We start from the raw sequence: 15,764 nt of genomic DNA on the forward strand, positions 1-15,764 counted from the left end.
AGAATGAAAACACAACTCCACATACTTCAAAGAAAATGGAGAAAATCAGAGACAAAACAGACAGAAGCACGCTACAGAACTAGAACAGAGCCTATAAAACAGCATTCCGAAGCACAAAAACACACCTCTACTCCATGTGCATAACTGAAGGATACTGCCTTTCTTGAGAACTCCATAAAATACAGAATTCCACAATCCAGAATGCCTCAACAAAAAAAAACCACATTACTAAGAATTGGTTGACAATGATCTCACAAATTACAAAGATTGTAAATTTCATGAAGTAGAATGTCGACAACATCACAAAACATGACCTAACCACCACAGAGAGACCAATAATATCCATAAATGCATACCTTTAATACATGGTCAAAACCAGATTGCCTCAATATCATCATTGAAGCCAGACCACCAGGATCACCTTCATATCCAGCACCAACAAAAATCTTTAAAGCTATTTTTCAAAAAGAAAAACCTAAACCTCACACCATTTGACCCAGCAAACTAGAGGCCTATATCAAATGGACCATTGTTAGGATAAATGTTTGAGAAAGCAGAGTTTACTCAACTCTCTAACTTTAGCGAATATTATCGCTTACTGTCAGATCAACAGTCCGGTTTCATATAACACAAACAACAAGGGTGGAGAATGCCAAAAATGCCCGCACATCCAACTATATGTGGAAACAATGTCATTGAGAAAGGTCCTTTGTGACAGCAAGTGTCGGAGATAGGGTGGCTGCCAACCCGGCAGGAACACTTGTCCACCAAAGTGTTCAGAGTTACTGACTGTGAGGGCAGTCAGTAATGACGAGTAGGTATATGGAGTACCAGGGCACACCGCAAGCAGTCCTGTGTGATGGATCCGAGTGGTCATAAAATCAAGGTCGAGGACAGCAACTTGGGTGCAAGTAGAGTTTTATTGACAATGTGCAAAGGTAATGCCAATATACTGGCAACAATCCAGTGTACAACAAGTCGTCTCCTAGGCTTTGTCAAGGCTGATAAAAAAGTATTCGAAAATTGGAGAGAAAGTCCGCCATCCAAGGCAGATAAAGGATCCGGCCCTGTTCGGCCAGGGATATCCAAGTGGTAAGGAACAAAAAATGGCCCTGATTAGCCACGTCCACCAAGTGTGACCGTGCCAGTTCATGTCGGTATTTCTTCATTCCGAATACGGACGCAAACTGGCACAGTCACACTTGGTGGATGTGGCTTATCAGAGCCATTTGTCGTTCCTTACCACTTACACATTTAGTTACTCTACGAGAGACCTCATCTCCTGTCAGTCAGTTCTCATAGAAAGCCTCTGCTAAGCATTTTATTAAAACAATGAGCATTTCACAGTAAGTTCACTCTGTCAGTATTTTTCATTAAACGCTAGGAATTACAGCTTCTGCATGAGGCCTGGCAAAACTAGGCCAAGACACTCGCTCAGTTAAGGCCTAAAATTAATAAGCAAGAACATAATTCATAACCCTTAATATGTCATATTACTACAACTAATTTAATACATTTTCAGTATTTCATGTGGATTAATCGTATTTTAGTACATTTCGGGAATAGTGGTGGCCAATCTCCGAGGTCACAATTTCAAAACGTGCATATTATTTTTCTACGTTATTCATTTTTCTACATAAGTCATTACTCAAAATACAAAACCATTCATTATAACTTTCGAATTAAGACATCTGCGTTAGCAGAACTATACTTTATACCGAATGCTACAACATCACAAAGAGTGCCTTTCACACAATGAAAACCAGTCCTCGAAAAATCTACTCGCCCACTCAGTATGGAGAGTCAGGTTTTATCAAGACGTGCTATTTTAAGGGCCTACTGACCCAATCTGGTGAGACCTGGAGCTGGCAAAAAAGTTATCATGTTCATTCAGAAAAGAAATAAGAAGTAAACATGCCTTTACATCTTGTTTTTATCTTGTCAGATTTGCTGCACATTTAATGACAGAGGTCAAATGTCAACTTATGTCTGCTTACAAGTTGCTGCTTATTTTATTCTGGAGATTGGGGATTACTTTTCTTTCTCTGACTGCAAAGTTAGGGGATTTATTTTTAAGTACACTGTCTGACAATCATGCAGGGGCTCAGGGCTGTGAAAAGAAAGAAGGATGTCGTTTTTTTCCTAACACACAACATTTAAATAGCTTGTGAATAAAATTTACAGATATTCCAAATATGATAGTTCGAGAAGCACTTTTTGGTAATTCTGAACTGTGATCGAATCAAAGATTTTAATAAAATCAAAACAGAACACTTTACTGGGTGATGCGCAAATGATAAATATTTGCTGAATCCCAATTTCCACACATAACTGTCTGAACGCTATAGAGTTTTATCAGTAAAATTGCATGCAAGTGGGAAATAATGTTATGGCTATTTCAATGGAAAATATGCTGTCTAAAAACAGCAGCGTGCTGCCACATGCTTTAGTGATATATTATTTAAAGGGAAATCTTTAACATGGACTATGAAATATTAAAGCACCTGTCTGAATGACAACGCTATTAGGGGACTAAGAGGAAAGTCGGGGGTCATGTGTCTTTGTACAGTAGCCAGGCTGAATTATTTGAAGGTGCTGTCCTAAGTGATAATCAGGAAACAGGCGGCTTGGTGAAATAAAATGCTTGTGTAGGATCAAATAATCTGACAGTTTATGGCATTACAGTTAGATTGAGCAGATTATTCGAGTTACTAGACCTGCAAGTCTGGTAACATTTTTATGAATTATCGAGTCATGGAAAACACTAAGTTGCATTTTCCCACAAACTACACCAATATAAAATGCAAGTCATCCTCACACTTGTAAACTCTAAGCTTGACTTTGCCATCAGCCTATACCCTAGTGCACTGGCATTCATTTTACACAAAATACAACTTATCACAAATATTGCTGCAAGGCTTCTTCTCTACTTTCACCCAAAGGAATGCATGACTCCAGTGACTCAACTGGCTACCTATAACTAGAAGGGAAATGTTCAAGGCACTCTGCATTGTCCACAGAGCCTCCTAGAGAAAACGACTGATACAAGAGTTAAATTCAAGAAATACAAAATACAACACTGCTGAAGGTTTGCATCAGTTATCATACCACCTTACCATAATAAATCCATAAGAATACTTTCTCAGTACAAGGCCCCAAAATCAGGAACTCATTACCAGCTAGCATTAGAAGCAACTAGGAGCATACACACTTTTAACAACAGTTTAAAACATGGCTATTTCTGAGATAACTGCACCACCCACACCCTGGCAACAGAGCCCAGAAAACAGGTGCACATTCTATCACAATCTTCTTCTTAGAAGCCAAGCATTGCAAACAACTTATCCAGCAAACTATGTTTGATAGGTAGATAAGCTAAGGAGGGCTGAACCGTGGTTCTCTTTGGCATAATATAACTATGCACTTCCTAGCATGCATACATAACATGTACCAAAACCATACTACGGAGAGATCAGCAACAAATTGTAACCTATACCTCCTAAAATCACAAAAGATATATTTGCTTGAGGGTTGTCTACCACCAGCACTGCACAGTCAAAAGAACAGTCATCACTAAACAGAATAGGTATGGGGTAACTGAAGAGATCTGTTGGGACTTGGCCCTTTGAGCAGGGTCTTCCCCAAACGTTTAGTCTTCACCTTCCTGAACATCATTTTTGTTGGTTTTTAGGACTCTGCGCACTTCACCACTGCTAACCAATGCGAAAGTATGTGTGCTCTCTACTTAAAAATGGTAGAAATGGCTTATATCCAATTGGCACATTTAATTTACTTGTAAGTATCTACTAAGATGCAGTATGTTTACCCAGGGCCTGTAAATTAAATGCTACGAGTGAGTCTGAAACCTCGATTGTGCCACCCACAAGTAGCTCTTTAAACACGCCTCAGTAGTGCCACTGCAGCATGCGCGTACAGTTTCAAACTGCCATGCCAACCTGGCAAAATGAAACTTTTTGCCAGACGCAAACCTTTATTTTTAATACATGTAAGTCACCCTTATAGAAGGACCTGTACAGCTCAGAGGACAAGGTGCAGTCTATTTAAAAAGTTGGACATGTACTGTTAAATCTTACATGTCCTGGTAGTGAAAAACTTCTACATTTGTTTTGCACTACCGCAAGGCCTAATAGTATTATAATTAATAAGTGTTAATTTCCAAATGGGAGCAGGTAAACGGTTCGTTTGGTGTCTTTAGAATAGGAAGGAAAAATCATCTCTTGTGGCGAAGTAGGTTTTAAATTACAATTTTGAAAATGCCACTTTTAGAAAGTTGTCATTTTCCTAGCTTAGCCATTTAATGCTTGCAGCCTGTCTGTGTCACATGACTGAGTGTAGTTGACAGATGAGTTTTGCGTACTCCTCCGAGACAGCCACACACAATAGAGAGCTTAGGTGTGCCTGGATGGGCCATCATTGGCAGGATGCAAGGGCAGAGCTGGGCACAGACCTTCTTACACTTGAACAGACTGTGTCCTGCCTCCACCCAAGGGCTGCATACCCCCTGTAGTTAGTCTAGAGCCATGACAGAGAAGGCAGAATGCCTGGGGACTTTAAAGAGAAACCCCTAGAAGCTTCTCTCACTTCAAAGGAAGGCCCAGGTATAAATATTGGATGCCAGACACCAACTCTTCAGTACACTTCTGGATCTGGAGGTACTCTACAAGGAAGAAGGACTGCTGTGGTGCTGAAGGGACTACCACTCTGTTGGTCTGTTGTTCGCTGTCTTTCTGGCTGGGTGAGAAGGACTGGACCTGCATCTACTGAACCCGTGACAACCAGAGTGACTTCAAGGGATAGTTGCCTGGCCTCCAGACTAGAGCCTCAGGGACAGAAGGCTCCAATAGTCTTGACCCCAGGGCCTGGACTCTTCAATCTGTGAGTCTACCCTGGCAAGTGGTGCCACACCAGTCCTGGAAGTTTGGAAGGGGGCCTAAGCTGCTTTGCCAGCACTGTGGATTCAGCAGAATCGAAGCACCTCCTCTGCTGTCCAATGTTACCTCGAGCAGGATCAACACATTGCCACTGCTGCATAGGTCTTCTTCACTGGAAAAACTTGCATCACAAGCTACGTAGGAATCACTCCTGTGTGGCGCATCCTCAGTGCAGACCCTCACAAAATAATGACCTCTAAATCACAGCTCCTAAGAACAGACGCATCGCCTCGACTGTGCAATGCTTCCTCAATGTGAGACTTCACATTGCAAGCCCTGATCAACAGTATTCTTGACACAGATGCAAGCCCTCACACGGCAGCCTTATCCCAATTCAGAAATCTCTGAATTGATGCACCACTTCAGCTGCACAACGCATCTTCCATGTGGACCCTCCCAACACTCTGCAAACCAGGATCTAGGGTACTTTATTCATCAAGCCTAACTGGGTCCCTACAGCTGGCCTGCACCCCACTGCGGTCGGCCTGAACTTGTGACTGTCCCGGTCCAGCATGACCAGATATCCACAGTTGGCGCTCTGTGTTTTTTGGTGCTATTTTGACTGAAATCTTTAAAACTACATACCTCAGATCTACTGACTGGGTTTGTGTCATTTTGGTCGGTTTTATTCATTAAAAATACCTCTAATGTTCTAACCTGGTGTGGGATTCTTTTTGTGTGGCATTTTTACTTTATTACTATTTGAAGTATTGCAAAAATACTTCACACACTGACTGTAAGATAAGCCTGACTGCTCTGTGCCAAGCAACCAGAAGGTTGAGCTCAGGTTAATTCAGGGTTGGCTTGTGCATCACCCCAACAGGTATGTGATTGCTGCTTGACAAGGGTTCACACCCCAGTCAATCAACAACCCAATTTCACCTAAGGACACTCTCACATTAATCGACAATTTGGGGGTCTTCAATATAGTCTACCACTGCCAGTCCCAAATATCTATACAATCTGACTGCTTCTGTACATCTCACAAAGACACTCAAATATGGGATGATAATAAAAATGCCCATCCCAACAGATCTCTCTGCCTCTCCTACTCTCCAATCATGCTACAGGAGAACCACAACCACACACAAACCTCAGCTTGCCCAACTCAGTACAGTAACTATGTAAGCAGACAGTTTCAAATAAAAATACCATAAAGGGACCTGCAGAGCTAATAAAAGCTACAAGCAAACTGAAAGCCATTAAACTGTGCGTCTGTCTCTCACATGTCATTATCCAACACACTGCTACATGCTGCGTACCATACATGATAACCACATTTTGATGGTTATCATGCGCAACATGGAAACACTTCCCACACAGGATCAAAACAAAGACAACATCCTTTTAACCATACTCTATAAGATGTAGTGTACTACTCATGTACAAAAGTGCTTAAGCGCCCCACATAGGGGTAGTAAAAGCTATACAAATGCGGCAATATAATACAATAAAATAAAAATGTTATTGGGCTTTTCTAAAGACCAAGTGGGAAGCAACCGACCCCTTCTGTATCAGCAGGTTGCTCCACATTCTACGGCCCAACAGTCTTATTTATTGTCCTTAGGTTGAACCATTTGTCTTAATCTAGGGACTTCAGAAGCATGTTTTTAGAGTGAAGGGAGGAGGCTGGAATACAGGTGTAAACCAGGAAACAATGGGTAAGTGTTCAAGCTTACAGAAGACATTGTGCATTTGTATAAACATTTTAAATGGATTTACTTTTCCACTACCAGCAAAATGAGTGCTCCGTGTATGCTGCATGTATATAGTTTTCTTTAGATAATAAAAGAAGCGCACCAATGTATACTATAGTATAAATATTAGCTAAGGCTAATCCCACATAAACTCTCTAGCAGTAGTCTTCCCTAAACAACAAGAAACTGAGACAACAGAAACCTTGATCGTTTTTAGGCAAAGCTCAACTAAACAGGTGCAGAACATAGACTTCATTCTATACAGCATTATCCTGCATGTCGAGGGACCATTAGTGTGCAGGATAATACCCATAGATTTGACTTTACAAAGTAGTGTGGGAAGATCTCGCATGCCAATGGTTTAAGGGGATTATGCCCCTTCCACTGAACTACTGCTGGCATGCAATTCTGAAGGTTGAGGAAGGAGCTAGTAGACAGAGCATACAAATGAAGGAGGATCTGTGTGTTGTTTGCTCAAGGCAGAGTTTACCCTCAAACAATCTAATGTTGAACAGAGGATGCACACACACATTAAAAAGTACAGGACACTGTGAGATTCCTTACATTATCTCAAGAGACATGGGGATTCTTTTTAATTTGAAGTAGGACAGAATTTCCTTGGGGGGCTGCTCACAATCGGAAAGATACTAATCACTTAAGGACTGTCCCTCCTATATAAACATCCTACAAATGGCATAGTAAGACAGAATAGGCCTAAGTGACTGTTAAACTTGTCATTCTTGGCCTGGTATCCCCTGACTTTTTTTTTACTTCTGACCCCCTGTTTTGCTGACTTAATGTTTTCTTGCTTTAGGACTCTGGGCAGTTTACCACTGCTAACCAGTGCTAAAGCGTATATGCCCTCTGCTTAAAACATCGAAACAATGGCTTATCCACAATTGGCATATTTAATTTATTTGTATGTCCACAGTACAGTACACTATCTGTTCCCAGATCCTGTTAACTAAATTCTACTAGTAGGTTTGCAGCACTAATTGTGCCACTCACTTCAGTAGCCCTTTAAAACATGACTCAGGCCTGCTATTGCAGAGCGTGTGTGTGCAGTTTTAAACTGCCAAGTCGACCTGGCAAGTTAATCCTCTTGCCAGGCCCAAACCTTCCTTTTTAATAAATATGTCACCCTAAAGTAGGCCCTGGACAGCCCCAATGGCTGGGTGCAGTGTACTTAAAAAGTCAGACATGTACTTTTAAGTTGTATATGCACAGGTAGTAAAAATAAAAAATAAAAAAATAACAATTTTCACAACTGCAAGGCCTAGCTCTGCCATAGGTTAACATTGGGGTGCCTTATTACATTATATAAGTGTGAGAGGGACCCAAAGTTTGGTGTCTATGGCGTCACAGTTTAAAATCACTACTGATGGTGAAGTTGGATTTTAAATTGTGATTCTGAAAATGACACTTTTAGAAAGTTGGCATTTCTTACCTTAAATGATCTACTGCCTTCTACCCATCTCCGAATACACTCCTGGGTGGGTGACAGATGGGCTCTTGTGCATTCTTTCCAGACAGTCACAGCTTAAGTGAGACTGATGAATAATTAACATCCAGATGGCCCATCCTGGCCAGGATGGGAGGGGGAGGCGACACACCTGAATGGGGTTTATCCTGATCACACACAAAGGGTTGTATAACCCCCTGTAGTGAGTCTGGGCAGGAAGGACAGAGACTCTATGCACTTCAAAGGCCTCTCTTTGAAGTTTCTCCCACTTCAAAGGCACCAGTGGGTATATGAACTGGACTTCTGACCTCAACAAATCAGTACACTTCTGGACCTGAGCCTAGCTGATGAAGGGTGATACCCTGAAACCGGTCCTAGGATGCTTGTTTCCGGTCCAGGGAGGACCTGGCTTGGGCGTTCGGGCTGGACTGTTCCCATGAGGAACAGGGTCAAGACTGATTTGCATATGGCTGGGTCCAACCTGGGGTGGCGTGGTGAGCAAAAAAACGTTGGATTAAACCCAGATCTTTGTGACTGGGGGTGAAAGTTTGATTTGCTATGCATTCCGTACATCCTCTATTCTTTTTGCATAATGAATTAATTAAGGCACTTCCCATGTATCCAACACAAACATACGAAAATAATAAAGTGAGCACTTAGTTTGAATGTAGCAACACATGTGCAACTACTAAAATAATTGCAGCAGTTGGAAAATAATAAGAGAAAATGCAACGTATCAATTATGAATATAACATATTTATATATATATATATATATATGTGTGTGTATATATGCAGTGAATAAGTATATTTATGCATGTACAAAGTGAAGCTAGATAGTTACGATTTTAAAAATGCATCACCATGGGGATCAAAATCAACATCATCCTTGTCTGCCATCGTCAAGCTGTGGAACCCAGAACAGCTGAGACAGGAAGAATTTCCCCAATAGGACTCTGATCTTCCTGAGCAATGCGTCCACCCTCAGGAATTAGTTCCTTTTGCCTCTGTGCCAGGCTTCCCCACCTTATATACTTTAAACAAAACTTAAGAGGAAGGTTCTAGTAACCCCCCCTCCCTTCAAGTGAGGTGTGAAATTCAAGCGCTGGCTCTACTTGGTCAGTGCTGAAAAACACACAAAGAGATTGGTCAGATCCCAAGGTGTATTTCTAAGACCAAGCCATACTCTTCCCTGCCATAAACATTCTCATCCTTGTACACTCTTATCACCACTGCATTCCCCATGTTATGTTCCCTTCCCTGAGGAGAAAAGCGAAAACTTATTAACAAGATGTGCATGGAAAAATACCAGCGCCACCAATGTGATGGCATTTGAAGCTAAGCACAAAATGTAGTCAGTGGTCAAGATGGAGTTGGTGGTTACATACAGATAGCATTACATTTGTTTGCTTGCTTTTGATATATTAATTCTAGAAACGTCATTAGGAAAACAAAAGGTAATAATCAAAATGTGAAAGGGTGTGCCACAGGGACCATACTATAGAACTCTAGAAAAGTTGAAGATGTTCAAATATCCTTTTATAGGGTGTCACTGTAAGATATATAAAGAGCAAAACTTTCCCAAGCACCTAAACAGAACCGGAGAACTGTAAACAGTGTTTGGGAACTAGGTTTTCTTAAAAATAAAAAAATAAATGCCTAATTGCTCCGATCAAGCACTGTGGATACAGTTGTGACCCCAGAAAGTGTTTCAGTTCCCCCACCCCCGGGAGGCTCCGGGATAGGAAAATCTAAACTTTACAGGTTCCCCATCTCTTTAAAAATAACATAACTATCAAAATGGGAGCTATCCTCGATGAGATTAATTTCTTTCCACTGCAAAAAGTGCATTTGCTTTCCATTTCAGATGCAACAAGTGACACCTAGTTCTCCATTCTTTCTATGTGCTCTCCCAATCCACTACAATACAGCACACAGGAATCCATAAATAAAAGGGCACTGTACCTTGCACACATTGAAAGCTATTGGTAATAGGGATGATGTCATCGCCTTTCGAGGTCCTTCCTTCAGGGCGGATTATCAATCTACAAAACAAATCAAACAACAATAATAATTGGGGAGAGAATGTTAGCCTGTTCTGAAAGCACTGTGCTCCTACCCTATTTCAAAATGTAAGACCAACAAACTGTTGAGGGAATCATGGAATTCTCTAGGATACCAAAACCTCTGCAGCTGCCAACCGGGTACCTGATCAACAAAGACAACTGTATAGCTAAGAGAGCAGAAATAAGTCTATTCTTATGCAGGTTTAAGGATGCTAGTGTGACTCACGAAACTAGAGAGGTCTAGGAAGTGCAAGTTTCTTGTAGATTTTGAGGAGCATGCCTTGAAACCGTAAACTTTTGACATGGGGATTTTCCATCATGGAAAATCCACCTGTTTAGGATTAGGCGGATCAGGTATTTGCACTGCATTTTATTTTCCTTTTACACATGGGAGAATGATTTTTGATGTGGATAAGTCTCATTCTCCACAACATTTGGCAATGGTTAATTTCCTTTTGCCTCCTTGGTATTTCACCTGCATCAACCTTTGGATGGTTAATATTCAAAAGGCTTTGTGGGGTACAACACAGCTTTTACGAGTCTCCAAAACCCGACTTTGTTTTGAAGGACCACCCATCTTTTACACACGTTCTCACAGCAAAAAGGTAAAAAGTACTCGAAATTAGACAGACTTTTCTAATTGAGTCACAACATATTTGCTTGCAAATCCAGATTTTGTGACTCAGGATGTCAAATTTAAGAATGGAGATCAACTTTCTTATGTCTATAGGTGAAACCTACATGTGTAAATTGTTTGTGAATCTCCTACAGGAAAGCATTTAGATCTGCAAGGAGTGTCGTGTATTGCCTTGAAGTATGAGAAGATTCTACAGGTCACCAACTCAAAGGTTTTGCTTTCAATCAGTCTTTACTTAGCCTCATTTCTTTAGTACCATAATTGTTTTCTCCAGCAGGTTTCATGACATGAATTACTCTGAAGTATAATGAGAGGTGGGGGTGCAGCTATTAGGTAAGACTAAATGTGCAACTGGACATTTTTTGCCAAAGTGATCTTCACGCTGAAAACGTTATTCCATGTGAATAAATCCTTCATGTAACCTAAAGAGAAATAATACGCTGAACTCTTCCATTTTTGCAAAAGGTATGCTTACAACAGGCAGTGTAGATTCAGAAGAGCACAAAATTCACACAAAAAAATGCTTCTGAATTTCTACAAAGTAGTGAGTGTTCACACATCCCAAGGTTCCACAAATCAAATACCAATTTCCGTCCCTAAAGCACACTTATGACGGTGGGAGAAATTTGTACAACTAGTGTGTTTTTCGCCAGAGTAAAAGCTGTCTGCGCCAACAGAAATATAACGATCTAGATGGTATGCATCCTTCTCCGCTGCAGATGCAACATTTTACACTCCTATGTTTGTTTCACTTATATATGCAAAATATTGAAAAATCAACTCCTTAATGACGCCGCCCATTGCAAATATCCCCTTTAATTTTCTAAACTAGGAAAAACATTAAAAATGACCCACATAAGAGGAGTGCATAAAATTCCACAAACGTGCAAAGTTCAAACAATATGCACACGCACAAAAACCATACCCATGCATATTTCACATACACATACATAGTAAAAACGGTGACATTATCTGTGATATATTCATCAAGTATCTAATTAGGGCCAACCATACCACCCTCCAAGACCACAGAACAACATTTATGAAAAAATCTCAAATGTTTTCGAAGTACTTACAAGTGTTTTCCATTCTCTTTGGCTAGCAACAGAGAACATGGCTCTTGGCGGCCAGGCTTCACTTCATGACCCTTCACAGCAGTAGCGGTCAGTTAAAGAATGTTATCATTTTTATGCATCAAATATTAGGAAATGTATCTAAACAGCGTGGAAGCTAATTAGGCGTGAGCAGATGTAAGCCAACACGCACCACCTAAACAAAACAAGATGTGGCTGTTCTGTTAAAAACACGCATACAGACTAGCGTCCGATTCTGTACTCCAAACTCTAGTATACTGTGAGCTTTTCGGCCAACTGTTGCCAATAAGTCATGCAGTAGTTTTGCATCATGCGACATTTTTTTTTCTAACAACGATCATGTTGTGATATCACAAGTAGGGCATATGACAGTAAGGCATGTCAAAAACCTGATTTCAAAGTATCAGCCACTAGACTTTTATACGCCACTTCATTATGTAAAGTTTTACACTAAATAAAGGCATTCTTCTGCAAACATGCTTTGGCAGGCTTTTGGTCACCTGGTGACACTTAGGAATACTCTTGTATAGCAATCCACAACAATCAGTACTCTATCCCAGCAGTGGCTTCCCTCGCCCTGCTGCAAGCGCAGCCCAAGCATCCACTGCATACCTATATCCTTTACCCGATGCACTTATCCCACTGCAGTCACCTCACACACTGCTCCCACTTACTACTGTTCAGAGCACAGTCTCACTGCGGAGCTGCTCTTTCAGCTTTCATCAACACAGCTCGCTGTCCGTCGCCTCCATCTCATCCGTTGCCACACAATTCTTCGAGTAGTTACTCTACTTATTGTCACCGTCCTTTCACTGTCCCTTCCCCTGCAGTGACTCACTACAACCACTCCACTGCCCGTCACATCCACTGTTGTTGCAAACTCTGCTCACAGAGATACGCTAAAGATGAAGCCAGAAACTCCCTCTGCAATCATAATTCACTATCGCTTCGCAGACTCTCTCACTGCTGCCAACATGCACACTCTTCTAGTTGAGTGCCCAGCCTTCATTCTCTCGGCTGCAGGGTGGTCTCCAGCCAGTTATGCCCCCAGTACATGTTATAATCCGCAGCTGACAGTGCCTGCCCTTCCCAAGCCCGAGCTGCCTCTCTCTCCTGCAATCCACAAACTACGCTCAGGATATATGGAGACGGCGCCGCTGGGCCTCGGCTCCTGCATGGCTGCTGAGTCCTCTCCTGTTTGACAGACGTGCCCGTGCTGCCTCCGCCAACAGGGTCCCTATCATCAAACCCAGCCCAGCCGGGAAGTCTCTTCTCCAGACCGGCTCCGGCAGCACCGAAGAGCGGAGAGGAGAGAGGGCAGGCTTCTACAAAGCCCCCCTGCTCAGGTTGCCCTCTGCTGGTCGAAGGAGGCTTAGCCACCTAACAGCTCAAAGCTCCCGGAAGTATAAAGTAAGCACCATAACTCTTAAAAAGAAGTCCGAAAAAAATCCCGCCTAGGAAAAGACGACGATAGGTCAACAAAAGACAGAACTAACCCGGAAAGAGGAACAGTGAGGTCCACGACATAACCCCTTCCAAACCACAGTAATTTTGAATGGGGGAAAGATCTATTTTGAGGGCGCAGCTCAGGGCAAAAAAGAACTAGGAATGCCGTACGCTGTACCAACTGATGTGTCTTTGGGTGCTGAAATTAACATTAAAAATTATTTAATGTATCTCCGCATTTCATTAATGTAGAAAATGTATCAACATAGAAAATAACGTGTAACTTGAAAAATGTGCCTTCTTGATTGGCAACCATTAAATACGAAGTTGATTATTAATAATGCATTTACATTTTAAGAGTTCATATAAATATCCAAATGCAGTAATCTGTCATACTCCTAGCTAAACATTATGAACGTACCTATGCTAACTAAAAGCCTCAAGTTAGCGAGGCCTAGGCTGAAATGATTGCCAATATTACTGAAAATGCAACGTTAGTAAAATGATCCCATGCTTGCTGAATAATAATTGCTTTGTTTAATGCAGAACTTGTGTGGAGCTATATTAACAAAATTTAATTTCTCTCGAGGACATGTGTGTAAACTCTGCATGTTCTGGAGTTGTTACAAAGAATACCTTGCAAGCGCATGGGAAAGCAACGTTCCCAGGAACTAACAATGGCCCTACTGATAGAAAACGGAAGGATCTATAAATTGATTCTTGTTGTATCGACTGATTTACGCAAATGGAGAACACCCACTCATCGGCATGTGAAAGACTGCTTAGTTATACCTTAGATTTGTGAATTTCATCTTATCTGATGGATTAATGCTATCGCAAGATGTCGCTAACCAATGACAATGTGGGACAACTTTAGCTCAACCACACTGCTCTTGGAATTCTGAGATTCATTCCTGTGACACTCTTCATGAGACTCATCTGTCACTTTGACACTTGCCAGCCTGTCTGCTGACACTCTGGTATTTTTGCTATTCAGGGCTGTTTCTTATGCTCCATTCAATGATGCTGGTGTTTACTTTAGCACTTGATGCTTAAAGTCTAGTGCTTTCTTGCTTGCCCTAGACATTAACTTGATGGTTCAGAGAACTTAGAGCCCCGATTCTAAACTGTTCACCTCCCATCTTCCTCTGTCCTCATTCTGATGACCCCCTGATGAAGACTAATGCTGATTGCTGATCCTTAAGGACAGGTATATGCTGAAATGTTTGCTGCTGACTTTTGCTTTTGTTTTCTAGGTACCAACTGCTTCGTTTTGCTAGAGCCCTAGCTAGATGTTTTCCAAATTCATGTTACTAAACCTTTTGCTTGCAGCCCAACATGCTAATGCTAATCTGGAGTTGGTGAGGTGTTTCCTCTCCTCATCTGTTTGACAGTGAACTGCGTCCTTTCAAATTGTTGATTCAATGTATGTTATTTCCGTTGCGCAGTTACTCTTGCTATTGATCTGTACTGTTGCTATTGAAAGTCTTGTTATTAATGCTCTAATCAAGTTAAGATTCTTTAGACACTTCGGACAGCCAGTGTTTCTGTATCTTTATCATGTGGTTTTGAGATTGATTTACATGATCTTAGCATTGTTAATATAGGGAAATAAATATTCTAACTAATATTAAAAGGTGTAGTTATTCGTGGCCAAATGGGTCACGGTGCATGGTTTTACTGACTCCATTTGACTTATAGTGTTGTTTTTGTTGGTTATTGATGATTGATGTTTATGTTTGGATCAAGGGTGCGATTATCTTCAATGGAGTCCTAAGGTCCATCGGCCCACACAGCGCGTCTCCTAAGTCACCTTTAGCCTATAGCCACCATAAAGCTTTCCCCAGCTGCCACAAGAAATGGTAGCAGAGGACAGTTTTGTCTCCTTAAGAGTCCGTCCTTGAATTGTATAAGGGTTTTGCCTCCTTAAGAGTCTGTCTTTGAAGTGTACATGTGTTTATCTCCTTAAGAGTCATGTAGAGAAGTCAGGAGGTCAAATGTTGATTTTGTTGATGTTTTTGGATTAAATAATGCAAAATAGAGAGAAGATTTGCCCCTAAACGCCCAAAGTGACTTTCCCAGGTCTTTGGAGTTTGCCTATGCTTGTTTGAAAATGTTCCTGGCATTCTAGTGTTTGTGTAAGAGATAGAGTTTTTGCACTTGCACAGCTTAAGCATATCACAGGTGAATTGTGATGTTTTTGAGGTATGGGGGTTTGCGTACTACAAATTATGTTGTTGAAGGAGTTTGTGTACTCTGCACTGTGAGAATAGGGAAGTTGTCAAACTTCATAGGTGTGTGGGGCTTTGTGCTAAAAAAGTGTACACGTGGTTGTTGATATATGGACCCTGTGAGGTCTAAGACTCCGGAGTATATTAAAAGTGTATGAGACACTTGGTTTTTGTTGTGAT

The 15,764-nt window shown here is 41.3% G+C and overlaps 1 protein-coding gene across 2 annotated transcripts in view; it reads right to left on the reverse strand.

Moving 5' to 3' along the window:
• Positions 1–11,964, reverse strand: part of OCRL (OCRL inositol polyphosphate-5-phosphatase) — a 659,503-nt gene extending 647,539 nt beyond the window's left edge. Inside the window, exons 1-2 of one of the 2 annotated variants that reach the window (XM_069212991.1) lie at positions 11,890–11,964; positions 10,076–10,155 (exon numbers count right to left, since the gene is read on the reverse strand). The gene's annotated coding sequence lies outside the window, so the exon portion shown is untranslated. Of the gene's footprint in view, positions 1–10,075; positions 10,156–11,889 lie in introns of those variants that run through there. The other variant, XM_069213000.1, reaches the window with a different exon arrangement.
• Between the last annotated feature and the right edge of the window lie 3,800 nt (positions 11,965–15,764).

This window comes from Pleurodeles waltl, chromosome 2_1 (assembly GCF_031143425.1).
Source record: "Pleurodeles waltl isolate 20211129_DDA chromosome 2_1, aPleWal1.hap1.20221129, whole genome shotgun sequence".
Classification (NCBI taxonomy): Eukaryota; Metazoa; Chordata; class Amphibia; order Caudata; family Salamandridae; genus Pleurodeles; species Pleurodeles waltl.